The following is an 18,442-nucleotide window of genomic DNA, read 5'->3' as shown; positions in this document are numbered from 1 at the left end:
GTAGTTATGATCTTGTACATAGGAGCAGTATTACAGTAGTAATATTCTTGTACATAGGAGCAGTATTATAGTAGTTATATTCTTGTACATAGGAGTAGTATTATAGTAGTTATATTCTTGTACATAGGAACAGTATTATAGTAGTTATATTCTTGTACATAGGAGCAGTATTATAGTAGTTATATTCTTGTACATAGGAGTAATATTATAGTAGTTATATTCTTGTACATAGGAGCAGTATTATAGTAATTATATTCTTGTACATAAGGGGCAGTATTATAGTAGTTATATTCTTGTACATAGGAGCAGTATTATAGTAGTTATATTCTTGTACATAGGTATCACGGATGATGTTGCAGATAGCTGAAAGTTATAAATAAACGTCCGACTGGCTTGATCCCAAACTAAGGAACATATAGGTGACCCCTAAAAAACCCTAAGAGCTCACCTTGACTGCTAAGCACATACAAGGGTCTCAAAGGTAGATGATTGTATGCCCACGTACCTAAGACTGAGTGACACCTAAAAACCCTATAATAGTGAGGGTACATGACCACCGGCTCCCTGCACTTCATACAGAGGGAGTCAGGGTCACCCAGAATCAAGCTAGCAAGGAAACACAATACATGAAATGACTTATCTGAACAAGCAGCAGCAGAAGCCTCCAGCAGTGAACACTTCAATCCAGGAAGTAGTATAAACCGCAAAGTGAGGCAGTATGGGAGGGAATATAAAGGAAAGAGGATTAGTCTAAATAGGTGACACCTGGGAGAAGGAAATGAGATGAGAAAGTGAAACCAAAACAAAGAACATCATGCAAGAGGTAGAGAAGGACGTCTGTCAGAACTTCTCACAGAACTGGCGGTGACAACAGGAGGTAGTAATATAGTAGTTATATTCTTGTATATAGGAGCAGTATTATAGTAGTTATATTGTTGTGCATAGGAGCAATATTATAGCCGTTATATTCTTGAATATAGAAGCAGTATTATAGTAGTTATATTCTTGTACATAGGAGTAGTATTATAGTAGTTATATTGTTGTACATAGGATGCAGTATTATAGTAGTTATATTCTTGTACATTGGAGCAGTATTATAGTAGTTATATTCTTGTACATAGGAGGCAGTATTATAGTAGTTATATTCTTGTACATAGCAGCAGTATTATAGTAGTTATATTCTTGTACATAGGAGCAGTATTATAGTAGTTCTATTCTTGTCCATAGGAGCAGTATTATAGTAATTATATTCTTGTACATAGGAGGCAGTATTATAGTAGGTATATTCTTGGACATAGGAGCAGTATTATAGTAGTTATATTCTTGTACATAGGAGCAGTATTATTATACATAGCAGCAGTATTATAGTAGTTATATTCTTGTACATAAGAGCAGTATTATAGTAGTTCTATTCTTAACCAAATTTATTTTTATTCAAAGAGTAAGGCATATCAATCGATCACAAACCATCGTAGCATCACTGGTAAGGCATAGTCACAAATCGGCCCTGGACGTGATCACAAATGCATGTCAGTGCAACACATGTTGTACAAAATGATACATCAAATGTGACAGACAATAAAAATCTAATATAACACAAATAAGAGGAAAAGAGAGGGAAAGGAAAGGGGGGGGGGGGGGTAGGGGAGTTTTCCCTAACTCCGTCAGGGGAACTTCCTATATGTCTTCCAGGGTGACCAGATTTTCAGAAAGCGGGAACGCGTGCAAGATTCCCAGTGGGCCAGCTCTTCAAACCTGTAGATCTGATCCACCTTATCCCTCCACATCGAGACAGTAGGAGGTTCAGTATCCTTCCAAAGCAGCGGGATGAGCAGTCTCGCCGCCGTGATGAGCATAGTAGGAAGATCAGATCTACATGGGGAAAGCGAGTCATTAGGGCACCAAAGCAGAATCAGTTTAGGATCCAGCTTAACCTGCTTAGCACACACCTCAGTTATCAGAGCTTCTATACTGGTCCAGAAAGCTCTAATCTTTTCACAGTGCCACCAAATGTGTGATAGAGAGCCTACGTCTTTTTTACACCTCCAGCACTCACTTGGGAAATCTGCATTAAACCTATGCAAGAACTCCGGGGACTTGTACAATCTCGTAAGCAGCTTATACGAGTTTTCTTGTACCTTAATACAGTGGCTAAAGCCGTGAGAGTGTGCAAGGACAAAAGCCCTTTCCGGGTCTGTAAGGTGGATGGACAATTCCCTTTCCCATGAAGAAAGGAAATGTAGCTCAGGAGGGGAGGCTGAGAGTAACTCCTTATATATGGTAGACAGCGGTTTAGGGATCCTACGGGCATCTGACAGTCTCTTAGACAGCCAAGAGGGGGTTCCAGAGGTGGTGGGTGGTGGTAGCTTAATCATCTTAATCTCCTTCTGCAGGGCTAAACTCTGTAGGAAGGAAGCTTTTTTGACTTTAGGGTCATTCAAGACCGTGAACCAATCCAGGGACCTATTCGGGGACCTAATCTCACTTAAAGGGGTCTCGGCCAAAAGAGGCCAGATACCTGAGGGCTTCTCGGCTTCCGGATGGACATAAAACTGTAAAGAGGAAAGCGGAGTACCCGGTATGGGAAACTCAAGCGTTCTATCCTTAAACTGCTTGGCCCACTCTACCAACATACCCTTCCATAGGAGTGGCAAAGAGGAACTACCCGGAGAATAAGGGGACAGCCCCCAGAGAATCCGCTTCATTCTGGTGGAAAGCAGAGAGCGCTCAAGACACACATATGGAGCACTATAAGTGCTATTGAGGAGGGATAGACCTCTAAATAGTTGAAAGGCCATATAGTAGGAACGTATGTCGGGCAGACCAAAGCCGCCAAACCTCCTCTCTCTGGTCAGCACCGAATAAGCAATTCTGGAGGGTTTACTTCCCCACAAAAAGAGGGAGAAAACTCTGCGGATGTCTACAAAAAATGAGTGCGGCAGCCAGATAGGCAACACCTGCAGAAGGTACAAAAATTTAGGAGCTATAAAGGTCTTAAGGTAGTTCCTCTTGCCACACCAGGAAATAAACGGCAGTTTAATAGAGTGCAGCTGCTTCCTAACTGAGGACAATAAGGGGGCATAATTCAGAGCAAATAAGTCCTTCGCCTGAGCCGGGACATGCACACCCAAAAATACTATGTCTTTTGTAGTCCAGTGAAAGAGGGTAGTATTCTGAAGGGCCTCTTTAACCAATTCTGGACAAGTAACGTTTAGGGCCATTGACTTGCTATAGTTGATTTTAAAGTTTGACACATAGCCAAACTCCTCAAAAAGAGACAAAAGCCTAGGGAAGGATGTTTTCGGGATTGGAGGTCATGATAAGTAGATCATCTGCAAATACGGCTGTCAAGTGGGTCCAAGAATCAATGGTCAAGCCCCTAACCGCAGGATCCCGCCGGATCTTACACAGCAGAGTCTCCATCACTATGACAAACAGAGATGGGGAGAGGGGGCACCCCTGTCTTGTCCCATTGGATATGGAAAAGGAGGGAGAAAGCGTACCATTTATTTTGAGTCTGGCAGACGGGGCTGAGTACAGAGTGAAGATCGCAGATATAAACGAATCTGGGAAACCAAACCTCGACAGGGCCCGTGACATATAATGCCAACCGACCCTGTCGAAGGCCTTCTCCGCGTCCGTGCTCAGCAAAGCCAGAGGCGTAGAGGAGCTTCTAGCCTAATCCATAAGATGGAGCAAACGTATCGTGTTTTCACAGCCCTGTCTGCCACGCACAAACCCCACTTGCTCGCTATCAATAAGATCCGGCAGGATCAGCTGTATTCGCTGCGCCAGTATCTTGGCCCACCACTTGACATCCGCATTTAGCAGTGAAATCGGGCGATAACTGCCACAGTGGAGGGGGTCTTTGTTTTCTTTATGGATTATAGTTATGTGGGCCTCTAACGTTTGGGGGGGTAGAGAGCCTCCAGACAGGAGGAAATTACAGAGTGCCTGAAAATGAGGAGTCAAAACGTCCTTGAAGGTCTTGTAATACGATATAGGGAGTCCATCCGGGCCTGGACTTTTACATGAAGGAATGGAGGAAAGGACCTTGCCAATTTCCTCTCTTGATACAGGGGCGACTAGTTGGGAAGCTTGCAGGGGACTGACAGAGGGCAGCTTCAGAGTGGACAGGAACTCATCTGTGGCTTGCTCAATAGAGGCTGAACCAGGACGGTCTGGAGTGGGGAGGTTACATAGATCAGCATAAAAAGCACTAAACGCTTTCGCTATATCGTGAGTCGACTTGTGCTTATTGCCTTTCGCATCTAGAATAGCAGGGATAAATGAATCCACGTGGCGTTGCTTAGCCATGGCAGACATCAGTTTATTCCCTTTGTTCCCATGGGCATAAGCTTTAAACCTGGAGCGGAATATAAGGTTCGCTGATTTGGCGTTGAGCAAGTTTTTCAGTCCCGTCCTGGCCTCCGCCAATTCAGCAGCCACAGCCTGAGCCTGGGTATGCTTATGAGTCAGTTCAAGACTCGCTATGTGGGACAGCAGGTCATCTACAGCCTTGGAGCGCAACTTTTTAACATGCGAGCCCAGGGAAATTAATTCTCCTCTAACCACCGCCTTATGAGTCTCCCACAAGAGGGAGGGAGAGGGAGGAGGGTCGCCCACTGCATTAAGAGAGAAGAATTCAGACATAATCCGGGACATTCTAGCTGCATTGGCAGGGTCGGAGATCAATGTGTCATTAAGACGCCATATTCTCTCACGTTTAGGAAGAGCTGTCATAGACACTCGGAGAAATACTGGGGCGTGATCAGATAGCGTGATGTTCCCAATCCTCGTGTCTACCACCTGAGAAATATGGGGGGAGGATAAAAACAAGTAGTCCAACCTATGGAAGGATTTTTTAGCGTTTGAATAAAACGTATAATCCCTACCAGAGGGATGCATAGTGCGCCACACATCAATAACCCGCAACTTCTTCAGCGCAGTCTTCAGACGTCGCAGAAGTTTGTGGGACAGCTCAGACCTCTGAGAGGACGAGTCAAGGCCTGGCTCCATAGTCACATTAAAGTCACCTCCTAGTATAAGCATACCCTCACTAAAAGCCTGTAATTGCTCAAGAGTCCGAACGAGCCAGGGGATCTGACCCCTATTAGGGGCATATAAATTAGCCAGGGTAACAGGCGCGTCAGCGATGTGCCCCTTAACGAATAAGAAGCGACCATCAGTGTCCGCAAGGACAGTGGAGTGTGTGAAGGGTAGGCGCTTGTGGACGGCCACGCTGATGCCCCTGCTAGCCGAGGCAAAAGAGCTATGAAACCATTGTGGGAATGCGTTTTGGGACAATTTCGGGATCTTCCCTGATTTAAAATGAGTTTCTTGGAGGAATACAACGGAGGCCTCATCTTTCAGTAACAAAGAGAGCACCTGAGACCGCTTACATGGCTCGTTCAGACCCTTGGCATTCAGTGAGGCAACTACAACAGAGGCCATAGTGAAGACAGAGGAGGCCTGTCGGCCCAGAGCAAGAGGACATCTATAGTAGTTCTATTCTTGTACATAGGAGCAGTATTATAGTAGTTCTATTCTTGTACATAAGAGCAGTATTATAGTAGTTCTATTATTGTCCATAGGAGCGGATAGATGTGCTGCTGAGCTCCCTGCAGGGGGGGGGGGGCATGGCTTCTGACCCAGGTGGAGGGGAGGGAAGCTGGGCTGATGATCCTGGTGCTTGGACTGTGACCTGCAGCATGGAGATGGTGGAAGCGATAATCTGGAAATGGCGGCCGGTGAGTCAACTGAATCTTGTAATGCTTCTGTATTGAGTATAACTGTGACAAAGAAAGTTTATTTAAACTCGAAAGGCAAATCTATAAGTTAAGAGATGAGATTAACGGCTCATTCAGACGACCGTACGCTGTCCGCAAAAATGCAAATCCATTTTTATGCGGACAGTTTAGCATGTCCACAAAAAAACGGATTGCATTCCGTTTTTTTTACTGATCCATAGACTTCAAAAGGGCCATGTCCTGATTTTCAGTGACAAGTATAGGACATGTTTTATTTTTTTTGCTGAGCCGTGCAATGGAAGAAAAGGGCCCCATAGAAGTGAATGGGACAGCATCTAAGGCTACTTTCACACTTGCGGCAGAGTGATCCAGCAAGCAGTTCCGTTGCCAGAACTGCCTGCCGGATCCATCAAAACGTATGCCAACTGATGGCATTTGTAAGACTGATCAGGATCCTGATCCGGCTTAGGCTACTTTCACACTAGCGTTGTTTGAATCCGGCGTGCAATTCCGTTGCCGGAACTGTCAGCCGGAAAAATGTGTGAAAACGGATTACATTTGAATCCTGATCAGGATTTTGATCACAATAAAAAAAATGCATTGGAAAAAACAGATCCGCCATTTATGGACTTTAACTTTTTTTCACATTTTAACATGCATTTATTTTTTTTACCTATTTTTATGGTATTTTGAATGCCGGATCCGACACTAATACATTCCTATGGGAAAAAATGCTGGATCCGGCATTCAGGCAAGTGTTCCGTTTTTTTGGCCGGAGATAAAACTGTAGCATGCTACGGTATTATCTCCGTCCTGATCAGTCAAAAAGACTGAACTGAATACATCCTGATGCATCCTGAATGGATTACTCTCCATTCAGAATGCATTAGGATAAGACTAATCAGTTCTTTTCCGGTATTGAGCCCCTGTGACGGAACTCTATGCCGGAAAAGAAAAACGCTAGTGTGAAAGTAGCCTAATCCACCAAAAAACTGATCTGCATTTTTGGGGACAGCATACGGCCGTCTGAAACAGCCCTAAGACAAAGACTGATCCAAAGAAAAAGTTGATGGAGTGTGAATGCCTGGATGACTGCACATGCGAATTTGCCATATTGAAAGGGAAACTAGATAAAGGCACAAACACAATACCCAGAGTAGAAAGGTGGGCAAAGGAGAAAAAAGGGAAGCCAGAGCCCAAAATGTGAAGATGACAGAAATCGTAGAAAAAAAAGGTACTGATTATGGCGATGTGTACAGTATGGTGGAGCAAGTAAACCCTCGGAGATTTGTGGGTGCAGCGCCTGGAAGGTCACTGCTATCAGGGTCACTATGTATGGGGTCTGAGCAATCAGTCTCTGAAAATGCTGGGAATACTATGGAGCAAAGTGAGCCATCCAACAAGGGGTTAATTGCAATGGACTCAGTTTACAACTCTGGTGAAGTGAATGTGAGCAGCAATCCTGTGTGTGAGCATGACTAGCGTTATGTCAATTCGTCACCCTGCCCATACCCCATTTTCCCAATAAGACTCAACAACAAAACGTGGATTTTATTGGGCACAGCAGCCATTTTATTAAACATAAATAACATAAATATTAAATAACCCCGTACCCAAGGCCTTCCCACCTTAAGGCCTGCCCCCAGAACCTAACCAACCTAGAACCTGTTAAAAATCACAGGGGAAGTCCTTAGAGCCTCACAAACCTGACGGGTAACTGTTCCGCCCCTCCTTAAAAATTACCTCTGGCCGTTAAACGCCAGCTCAGAGGCAGAACCGGTAACCATGGGCAACAGCGAGGGCAGATACCCGCCATACGCCACTCCATAAACCAATCCCTGGGGAGTCCAGAGCCTCCTTTGGCTCCCTCCCCACCACGCCAAAGCCACCACAACCACTAACTCCAAGGACCCCCTACCGTCCCGCCACACCCGCAAAGCCACCTCAATCCCGTCCTGCAATCCTACGCACCACAGATCAATACCCACCGCATTGAGGTGCACCCCATCACTTCTCCAAAACGCCCCTTCCCCCGCCTCAAACTCCCTGTGCCTCACTACAACACCGCCATTCCTCGCGACAAAATGGCCCACCGCCCTATTGACCTTAATCCGTGCCTTGTTCAACCGTTCCACTGACCTGGCCTCCCTCCAATGCTTCCTCGGCACAATGTCAGACCAAACCGTCACTACATCTGGAAACTGCGCCCACAGCTGAAGCAGGTCGAACTTTGCATCCTTTACTCCCTGCAAGGACGCACACCCAAGTCGTTGCCCCCCACATGCAACACTAAGACCCCTGGGGAAGTATCTAATCTTGCAAACCTGTGGAACTCTGGTAGCACCCTACTCCACCGCATGCCCCTCAACCCCAACCAGCTAATCACAGCTACCTCCCTTGGAAAACCCAGCTGCCTTCCATCCGACCTGACATCCGCCCGCAACGCCCCCCAAAAAACATAGGAGTGGCCCATAATCCAAACCAGACAAGCTGCAGCACCTGCAAAATACAAAACACAAAGTCGACAAAAGAAGGCCCCCCTTCCCCCCAACCTGACTCATCCCCCCAAACCAACTACTTTCATAACAACGTCGGCCGACGTACGACCGAAACCGAATGGACTTCCAACGCCCAATCCGAAGAATAACGTCATCCTCATGAACTAACAACGGCCCCTCTACCCCAACACCCCGCACCCCAAACTCCCTAACCTGGACCCCTGCTGGAATCCCTGGATGACCTCCTCCAACCAGTCGGCCCCTCTGCTCACCACTGCAGCCCGAAGCTGCGCCAACAGCGCTCCCACATCCAACAGACACAAACAAGGTACTGGGTACTGTCACTGGGGTTCTCAGCGGGCTGTTCCCTTCTCTGTCCCCTCAAAATGGCACCTTTTTCCGCCCCAACAAACCCTATAAAATACCTAACCCTCCTAAAACGCTGCTCCTTCCTGCCAACCTATTAACCCTATACTAGCCTACCCTCCCTATCACTCCTTCCAAACACAGTCATGCCTGGCCTTCCCCCAGGCTTTCAGCCCCAGGTCTGGCCAGCACTGGAGAGTGCTTCATGTACGGACATTGTGATTGAGACCCCACTCAGTGCTGTGGATGAGACCCCGCTCAGTGCTGTGATTGAGACCCCGCTCAGTGCTGTGATTGAGACCCCGCTGAGTGCTGTGATTGAGATCACGCTCAGTGCTGTGATTGAGACGGCGCTCAGTGCTGTGATTGAGACCCCGCTCAGTACTGTGATTGAGACCCCACTCAGCGCTGTGAGTGAAAGTCAGCTCTCAGAGGAGACAACTACACAGACTGGAGCTGACAGGGACTCTCAGTCGTTCACAGTGTCAGGTACACAGCAGTCTGGAGCAGACACAGGTGGATCTGCAGGACAATCTGGAGTCAAGGATCAGTAAGCCTGTTGAGGAAAGTCCCAGCACTGATTCTCTTGCTGACCATCCACAATTCAGGAGACTGTTCTCCAATGTCACAAGACTGGATAACCCTCCACCTCTGAGGAGGAACGCTGTCAGGATTAATTATACGGGTCCAGAAGAAAACCTCCCCTCCAGACTGCTCATAATTATTCATACCCCTGGCAAATTTTGACTTAAAGTTACTTTAATTCAACCAGCAAGTAATTTTTTGACGGGAAATTACATAGGTGTCTCCCCAAAGATAATAAGACGATGTACAAGAGGCATTATTGTGGGAAAAAAACATTTCTCAGCTTTTATTCACATTTAAGCAAAAAGTGTCCAGTTGGCGTAAAAAATTAGAAGCCTTCAACCCAAAGAACACCATCCCCACTGTCAAACATGGTGGTGGGAACCTAATGCTTTGGGGGTGTTTTTCAGCCAATGGACCAGGGAACCTAATCACAGTAAACGGCACCATGAAAAAAGAGCAATACATGAGGATTCTCAACGACAACATCAGGCAGTCTGCAGAGAAACTTGGCCTTGGGCACCAGTGGACATTTCAGCATGACAATGACCCAAAACACACAGCAAAAGTGGTGAAGAAATGGTTAGCAGACCACAACTTTTAACGTTTTGGAGTGGCCCAGCCAGAGTCCAGACTTGAATCCAATTAAGAATCTGTGGAGGGAGCTAAAGATCAGGGTGATGGCAAGAAGACCCTCCAACCTGAAGGATTTGGAGCTCATTGCTAAAGATGAATGGGCAAAAATACCTGTGGAGACCTGCAAAAAGCTGGTCTGCAATTATAGGAAGCGTTTGATTGCTGTAATAGCCAATAAAGGCTTTTCTATTGATTATTGAGAAGAAACAATGTCATAGAGCAGCAGGAAATGCTAGCAGAATGCTTGGGTGTATAGGGAGAGGCATTACCAGTAGACAGAGGGAGGCGCTCATGCCGCTCTACAGAGCACTAGTGAGACCTCATCTGGAGTATTGGGCTCAGTACTGGAGACCAGATCTCCAGAAGGATATTGATACTTTGGAGAGAGTTCAGAGAAGAGCTACTAAACTGGTACATGGATTGCAGGATAAAACTTACCAGGAAAGATTAAAGGACCTTAACATGTATAGCTTGGAAGAAAGACGAGACAGAGGGGATATGATAGAAACTGCTAAATACATAAAGGGAATCAACAAGGTAAAAGAGGAGAGAATATTTAAAAGAAGAAAAACTACTACAAGAGGACACAGTTTTAAATTAGAGGGGCAAAGGTTTAAAAGTAATATAAGGAAGTATTACTTTACTGAGAGAGTAGTGCATGCAGGGAATAGCCTTCCTGCAGAAGTGGTAGCTGCAAATACAGTGGAGGCGTTTAACCCTTTCATGACCAAGGGTCATTGATGCCCCAGTGTCCAGGTCAAAATTTACAAATCTGACATGCGTCACTTTATGTGGTAATAGCTTTGGAACACTTTTACTTATCCGCGCCATTCTGAGATTGTTTTCTCGTGACACATTGTAATTCATGATAGTCATATATTTGAGTCAATATATTTTACCTTTATTTATGAAAAAATCCCAAATTTACCAAAAATTTGGAAAAATTCTAAATTTTCCAAATTTCAATTTCTATGCTTCTAAAACAGAAAGTCATACCTAATAAAATACTTATTACTTAACATTACCCATATGTCTACTTTATGTTGGCATCATTTTGGAAATGTCATTTTATTTTTTTAGGACGTTAGAAGGCTTAGAAGTTTAGAAGCAATTCTTAAAATTTTTAAGAAAATTTCCAAAACCCACTTTTTAAGGACCAGTTCAGGTCTGAAGTCTCTTTGTGGGGCTTACATAGTGGAAACCCCCATAAATGACCCCATTGTAGAAACTACACCCCTCAAATTACTCAAAACTGATTTTACAAACTTTGTTAACCCTTTAGGCGTTCCACAAGAATTAAAGGAAAATGGAGATGAAATTTCAAAATTTCACTTTTTTGGCAGATTTTCCATTTTATATATTTTTTTCTTTAACACATTGAGAGTTAACAGCCAAACAAAACTCTATATTTATTACCCTGATTCCGTGGTTTACATAAACACCCCACATGTGGTCGTAAACTGCTGTACGGGCACACGGTAGGGCGCAGAAGGAAAGGAATGTCATACGGTTTTTGGAAGGCAGATTGTGCTGGATTGGTTTTCTGAACGCCATATGTTTTTTATTTTTCTGCCGATCGTCTTGTGCAGGGGCTCGATTTTTGCAGAAAGTGTTAAGGTTTTTATTGGTACAATTTTTGGGTGCATAGGATTTTTTGATCATTCATTATTACACTTTATGGGGCAAGGTGACCCAAAAATTGGCTGTTTTGGAACAGTTTTCATTTATTTATTTTTACAGCGTTCATCTGAGGAGTTAGGTCATGTGATAGTTTTATAGAGAAGATCGTTACGGACGTGGCAATACATAATATGTATACTTTTTCTTATTTATTTAAGTTTTACACAATAATAGCATTTCTGAAACCAAAAAAATGATGTTTTAGTGTCTCTATAGTCTAAGAGCCATAGCTTTTTTATTTTTTGGGCGATTGTCTTAAATAGGGTATAATTTTTTACGTGATGAGATGACGGTTTGATTGGTACTATTTTGGGGGTCATAAGCCTTTTTGATCGCTTGCTGTTGCACTTTTTGTGATGTTAGGTGACAAAAATAGCTTTTTTGGCACTGTTTTTTTTATTTTATTTTTATGGTGTTTATCAGACGGGGTCTATCATGTGATATATTTATAGAGACGGTCGTTACGGACGCGGTGACACCTAATATGTGTATTTTATTTTTTCATTTTTTTATAGGAAAAGGCAATTTCTTTTTTTAATTTACATTTTTATTTATTTATTTATTTTTACTTTTATTATTTTCACTTTTTTTTTTATCAGTTCCCTCTTGGATCTTGAAGATCCAGTGGGGCTGATAGTTGTACTATACTTTGCAATGCTCTTGCATTCCAAAGTATAATACTTCCAAATGTCCTGTAGGTGGCAGCACTGGACGCCTTTGCCTTGGCAACCATCGGGTGCTGCAATCACAGCGCTGCAGCCCCGATGGTTGAGATAGGGAGCTCCCTCCCTCTGTTAACCCCATGGGGTTACAGGAGAGTGTCAGCATAGAGCTGACACTCTCTGCTGATGGCGGCGGCTCAGTAATGGAGCCGCCGCCATCACACACAGCAGGGGGATCGGGGGCAGCACTGGAAAGGAGGGGGGGGGGTCGGGGGTGATTCGGCCGCCAGCATGCCATTGAGGGAGGCTGGGGCAGCCTGCAGGACTAATGTATGGGGCGGGGAGGGGGCGGACCGCATCAGGGCAGGAGGCAGGAGATGAGTGCAGGATGCAGAAGAGGGGCACAGATCGGGGGGGCACAGATCGGGGGGGCACAGATCGGGGGGGGGCACAGAGGGGCACCAAGGGCTTGGAGGGGCACAGATCGGGGGGATGAGGAACACTACCTGCTTTCAGGCTCTGATCTGCAGAGCGCAGATCAGAGCCTGAAACCGGCATATTTTCACTGACGCGATCCGATTTGTTAGTCTGCACAGACTAACCAATCGGATCGATTGCCGGCAAGGGGCCACTCTGATTGGTCACTTGCCGGCATTACTGCACTGTATGCTGTCCGTGACAGCAGCAGGGCAGGGGCAGAAGCTTTAATCCAAGCGCTTTGCAGCGTTTGGATTAAAGAGCTGCCAGAACGTTTATATACGTGGTAGCTGCACGGGGTATGTGCAGCTACCACGTATATATACAGATTGCGGTCGGGAAGGGGTTAAGCATGCATGGGATAGGCATAAGGCCATCCGTCATATAAGATAGGGCCAGAGGCTATCCATAGTATTCAGTATATTGGGCAGACTAGATGGGCCAAATGGTTCTTATCGACACATTCTATGTTTCTATGTAAGGGTAGGAATAATTTTGGACTGGACACTTTTTGCTCAAATGTAAATAAAAGCTGAGAAATGTTTTTTTCCACAATAATGCCTCTTGTACATCGTCTTATTATCTTTTGGGAGACACCTATGTGATTTCCCGTCAAAAAATTACTTGCTGGTTGAATAAAAGTAACTTTAAGTCAAAATTTGCCAGGGGTATGAATAATTATGGGCAGCACTGTATTTGAAGAGCAATGCTTAGGTGTTTGCAGCCAAGAAAGACTGGAGATATGGAGCATCTTTCTGGTTCTTTGGGCTGGAGAGAAATGACGGTGCGGTGGTTCTCTTCAATAAGATAGAAGTTGAGATGGAGAGAATCCTGGAGATCTGGCCGGGCCGCTGCCTGATGCTGGACTTTATACTGGACACTGTGTATTATAGAGCCATTAATATCTATGCTCCTCAGACTAGAAAGGAGAGAAGGGACTTGTTTCAGCAGATTAAGCCATATTGTTTTACATCTAGGGTGTTTATAATGTGCGGGTATTTTAATAGTGTCTCCAGTAATGTGGAGAGATCTGGTAGTCACAAACAGCTGAAATATGATGAGAATTTTCTCAATAATCTGGTCCATCAGGCTAATTTAGTGGATCCTTATGGTTCACATTGCACCAAGAGAGCTTACACTTATCACAAGGCCAGTAACGCCAGTAGAATAGACCGAGCATGTACATTAAGAGAGGCATGAGATGTTCCCAGTATACGATCAGCCCCATAGAGTTCTCTGACCATTGTATGGTGAGTGTAACGCTGGATCTGGCCAGGGCCATGGTCTGTGGTAAGGGCTACTGGAAGGTGAACAGCTCGGTGCTGCAAGATCCAGAGTTTAGATAGGCCTTTACCACCTTCTATAATGAGCAGAGGACCACCTAGTGTATGTGTGATGACACAGCGGAGTGGTGGGAGGGTATGAAAGTGGATATCAAGCAGTTTATAATAAGTACTGCCAGGAGACACAGTAATGTGCGGTATATGAAGTATTCTGCATTGAGGCTACAGCTGAGCCGGTTATATGGCTGGATAAATAGTGGAGAGAAGGTGGACAGTGAAAGCTGCAGCCAGATAAAGCAGAAGATGAAAGAGCTGCAGTACGACCGCCTCAAGTCTCTTAAGGCAGAGGGCCAGTTTGATAATTGGGGGATACACACCCCTGATCTCTTTATTGCCTGTAAGAACACGGTCAGCAGGAAGCTTATGATCAGCCTGTTAGATGAGAAAGGGACAGAGCAGTCAAAGCAGAAGAAGCTCCAGCAGATCATTGGAGATTACTATGGGAATCTGTTCAGAGGGGGGCAGATTATGGAAGATGACATCAAGTCCTATCTGAAGAGTGTGACTCTGCCCAAATTAGACCCAGTGCACGCAGAAAGCATGGCTGAGCCAATAAGTGAGGAGGAGGTGAAGAGGAGCATTGACTCCTTAAAACCCAAAAAGAGTCCAGGGCTGGATGGTCTGACCAGCGAGTTCTATGAAGCGTTCAGGGACTTATTAGCTACAGACCTGGTGTAGGTTTATAACAGTTGCCTCCCTGCTGGGGGGATGCTGGAGTCTTACTATAAATCTGTACTAGTTCTTCTGGCAAAGAAGGGAAATCTAAAAGATCTTAAAAACTGGCGTCCATTGTCTCTACTAAATACTGATTACAAAATCCTGGCGAAGATCTTGTATTATAGGCTGAGTGTGGTGGCGGATGACCTGATCATCTCTAACCAGACATCTGGTGTGAAAGGCCAGACTATAGAGGACTAATTGCTGCTGGAGAGGGAAGCGGTGACCTACATCAGACAGCACAGTGTAGGAGCATATGTGGTGGGGTTAGACCAGAGCAAGGTCTTTGACAGAGTCCATCATGACTACCTGTATCAGGTGTTGTTGGAGTACGGACTTCCTGCACGCTTTGTACAATGGCTGCAGGTTCTCTATAAGGAGGCAGTAAGCCAGCCTCTGATTAATGGCCACCTAGCAGATCCCTTCAATATCATGTCAAGTGTGAGGCTGGGCTGTCCTCTCAGCCCAGTACTGTATGTCTTTAGTCTGGATCCTTTCTTGAGAAAATTGCAGAATAATATAGTTTTTCAGGAGTTGAGATGTCTTCTTCATGAAAAAGTTAAAGCTATAAAGTTCTGCACCTACGCAGATGATGTGACGCTTCTGGTGTCTTCTAGATATGATTGTGCAGTAATAGAAAAGGAAATAACAGCTTTCTCCAAAGTCTCTAATTTAGCAGTGAACGTGGAGAAGAGTGAGGCCCTTTGGCTCGGGAATTACAGCAATGTCTTCTCTGTGCCCTTCAGAACAGTCCAGAGCCAGATTCAGGAGAACGGAGCGAGGCGCAGGTGTAGCGCAGTGACAGTTGACTGAGGGGTAAGTAGCAGACCAGGATAGGGTTAATTTTCATGGAAGGGGTGGAGTTGGGCCGGGGAGGAGTAGGGGGTGTTGTGTCATTTTCGCGGGCCGTTTATATGCAGGGTAGAGGGGGAGGGGCGGCACCGGAGGTCATTATTCTTTTGGAGAGTTGCGGTGTGCAGGCGAGCGTTTTTGGGCATGGCAGGCATGGCGTCGTTAGAGGACTTGCTGGTGGCAGTGCGGGCAGCGGCGGAGCGGCACGGTTCCGAGTGGCTGGTCAGTAGTTTAGAAGCGGCTGGGGGGACACCTGCCGTGTCCCCGGCAGTTGCGGGTGGGAGGGTTAGGGCCCGGCGGTCGGTACCTCCGGAGCGTTTGATGCCCGGAGGTGACCCCTCGAGCGCGGCGTCGACTTGGGAGCCCTGCTAGGAACCCTCCGCTGGCGCCGGCGGCAGCAAGCGCTTCTGCCAGCCGTCGCAGAGGGAGGACTCTTCCCAGCGTAGTGCGGTCGCATGCGATTTGCGCAGCGGTGGTAGGTCGCGGTCGCCGGTGAGGGTGCCAGTGAGCGGAGTCGGCGGGGCTGTTGGTCGGGGCCCGGCGTGCGCGGCCCGGCGTGGTAGTGGGGCCCCGGTGTCTGGCGGTGGTCGTGTGAGGGAACAGGCAGGGAGGTCGCGGCTTCACTTACCCCAGGTGAGGGCCGGGTGGCAGATTACTTCCATCCGGACGCGGCGGGAGGCATCGCGGCTGGTGCTGGCAGTTGGCGGTGGTGTGGATGCAGGAAGTGCGGGTGTTGCGGCTGTGCGTTCGGCTCGCAGGGGCCCGTCGGCGGTGGAATCAGCCAGAAGGTTGCCGGCAGCGTCGCGGTCTCGGTCTGCTGGCCGGAGGCCTGGGTCTACTGCGCAGCGGCGGAGTGCTAGTTTGGGATTGTCGCCACCTGCTGGTGCGTCTTGTGTGCCAGGCAGCAATGTACGGAGGAACGCGCTGGCTGGGGGCCTGGGCCTTGCTTCAGCCTCAGTGCAGCGGTTAGACGCTGTTTCTGAGGGGCGTGCATTTGCGGCTCACGGTGGGACATCCGTGGAGCCGGGATTTTGTGATATTGAAGGGGAGGACGACCAGAGTCTGCGGCCGCCGGGCGGTGGGCCTGCCTGCGGGGAGGTGATCATGTCGCAGCCACGCCACTTGGATTATGGCGGGGGTTTCGTGGAGGATCGGGCGCTGGAGGACGGAGAAGTCAGCCAGGAGGCTTGGGAGACCGAGGGTCAGACGGATGATGCAGTCGGCGCATGTCCCTCTACGTCCGGATTGTCGGTGGAATCGTCGCGGAGAGGTGCTACGGTGCGGTCGGCGGCTGCTGGGAGTACGCCCCAGGGACAGCCAGGTGAGAGGACGTCTGGGCGAGATTCTGGAGTGGGGGTGGGGGGGGTGCAGACTGGTGAGGACGGGTTAGCGCGGGAGCTATTGGCGGGTATGTGGACTTTGTTGTGTCGTTGGAAATCTGGGGCTGTGTCGTCTCCGGCTGCAGTGTGGGCTGCTGCACCTGTGGTTGTGGACGGCGAGCGTTTAGATGCGGCTGGTGTGGGGGGCTCTCCTGCAGTCGGGGGTGGGACGACGGCGGCGGCGGTCGTCGGGAGTGGAGGTAGTCAAGGTGCGGGGGAGGATGTCAGGCTGGCGGATGCTGCTAAGGGTGAAGTTTATGTGTGCTTTGAGGGGCCGTTGGGGGCTCACTTGAAGGCTGAGGTCAGGGAGAAGATTTGGAAGGGCGAGTATGTGGAGTTATTTTCGTTGCTTCCGTTGGACAAGTTTCAATTGGATAGGGTGAAACCGGATGAGAGTAAGAAGGAGGAGGAGGAGAAGCGGAGATATAGGCTGATTCCACGTACCTTTCTGAATTGGTTGCAAGCCTTTGCTATTCTGGCTAGTGTGGTGGGTGAAAAGGCGCCGGAGTATTGTTCGGCTCTTTTTTGCTACATGGACGCTATAGGGGAGGCGTATCGGACGTATGGAGGTGTGGCGTGGCTTAGGTATGATGAACAGTTTCGTCAGAGGAAGGCGGTCAGGCCTAGCATTCGGTGGGACCATAAGGACATAGGTCTGTGGATGCGTTTGATGACGGCGCCAAAAGGGGTGAGCCAGCCCTTTCGTGGGGCAGCCGGGGGTTCCTCAGCGTCAGAGACAGCAGGAGGGGTCAGGAGAGGTTGTTGCTGGCAGTTCAATGAGGGTCACTGCAAGTACCTGTCGGAATGTCGGTTTAAGCATGAGTGCTCCGGTTGTGGCGGTGCCCACAGTATTGCGCGTTTCAAGCGTGGTAGGGGGAAGGGATTTGAGGCTGCGCAGAAGAGGGGTGACCCCGGTGAGGGTGGACGTGATGGGGCCTTTTCTAGAGACATATCCAAATAGGGAGGCGGCTGCTTTATTATTGGCGGGGTTTCGGGATGGCTTTAGGATTCCATGTTCGGCAGTAGGAGTGGGGGTTGCGGTGCGTAATTTGTCCTCGGCATTGCAACGGCCGGAGGTGGTTTCCGAAAAAATTGCGAAGGAGGTGTCAGCAGGGAGGGTTGTGGGCCCTTTTCTTGATTGTCCGTTGCCAGATTTGTGGGTTTCGCCTTTGGGGTTGGTCCCGAAGAAGGAGCCTGGCAAATTTCGGCTTATTCATAATTTGTCTTACCCGGCGGGGTGTTCTGTGAATGATGGGATTGACGATGAGTTATGCTCTGTGTCTTATACGTCATTTGATGAGGCGGTTCGGTGGGTGCGTCGTTTTGGGCAGGGTGCATTGTTAGCAAAGACTGATATCGAGGCGGCGTTTCGCTTGCTACCTATTCACCCGGATAGTTTTCGTTGGCTTGGTTTTAAATGGGAGGGGCAGTTTTTTGTGGATTGTTGTTTGCCTATGGGATGTGCGATCTCGTGTTCGTTGTTTGAAACGTTTAGTT

Source organism: Bufo gargarizans, chromosome 3, assembly GCF_014858855.1.
Source record: "Bufo gargarizans isolate SCDJY-AF-19 chromosome 3, ASM1485885v1, whole genome shotgun sequence".
Classification (NCBI taxonomy): Eukaryota; Metazoa; Chordata; class Amphibia; order Anura; family Bufonidae; genus Bufo; species Bufo gargarizans.
This window is presented reverse-complemented; position numbering follows the sequence as displayed.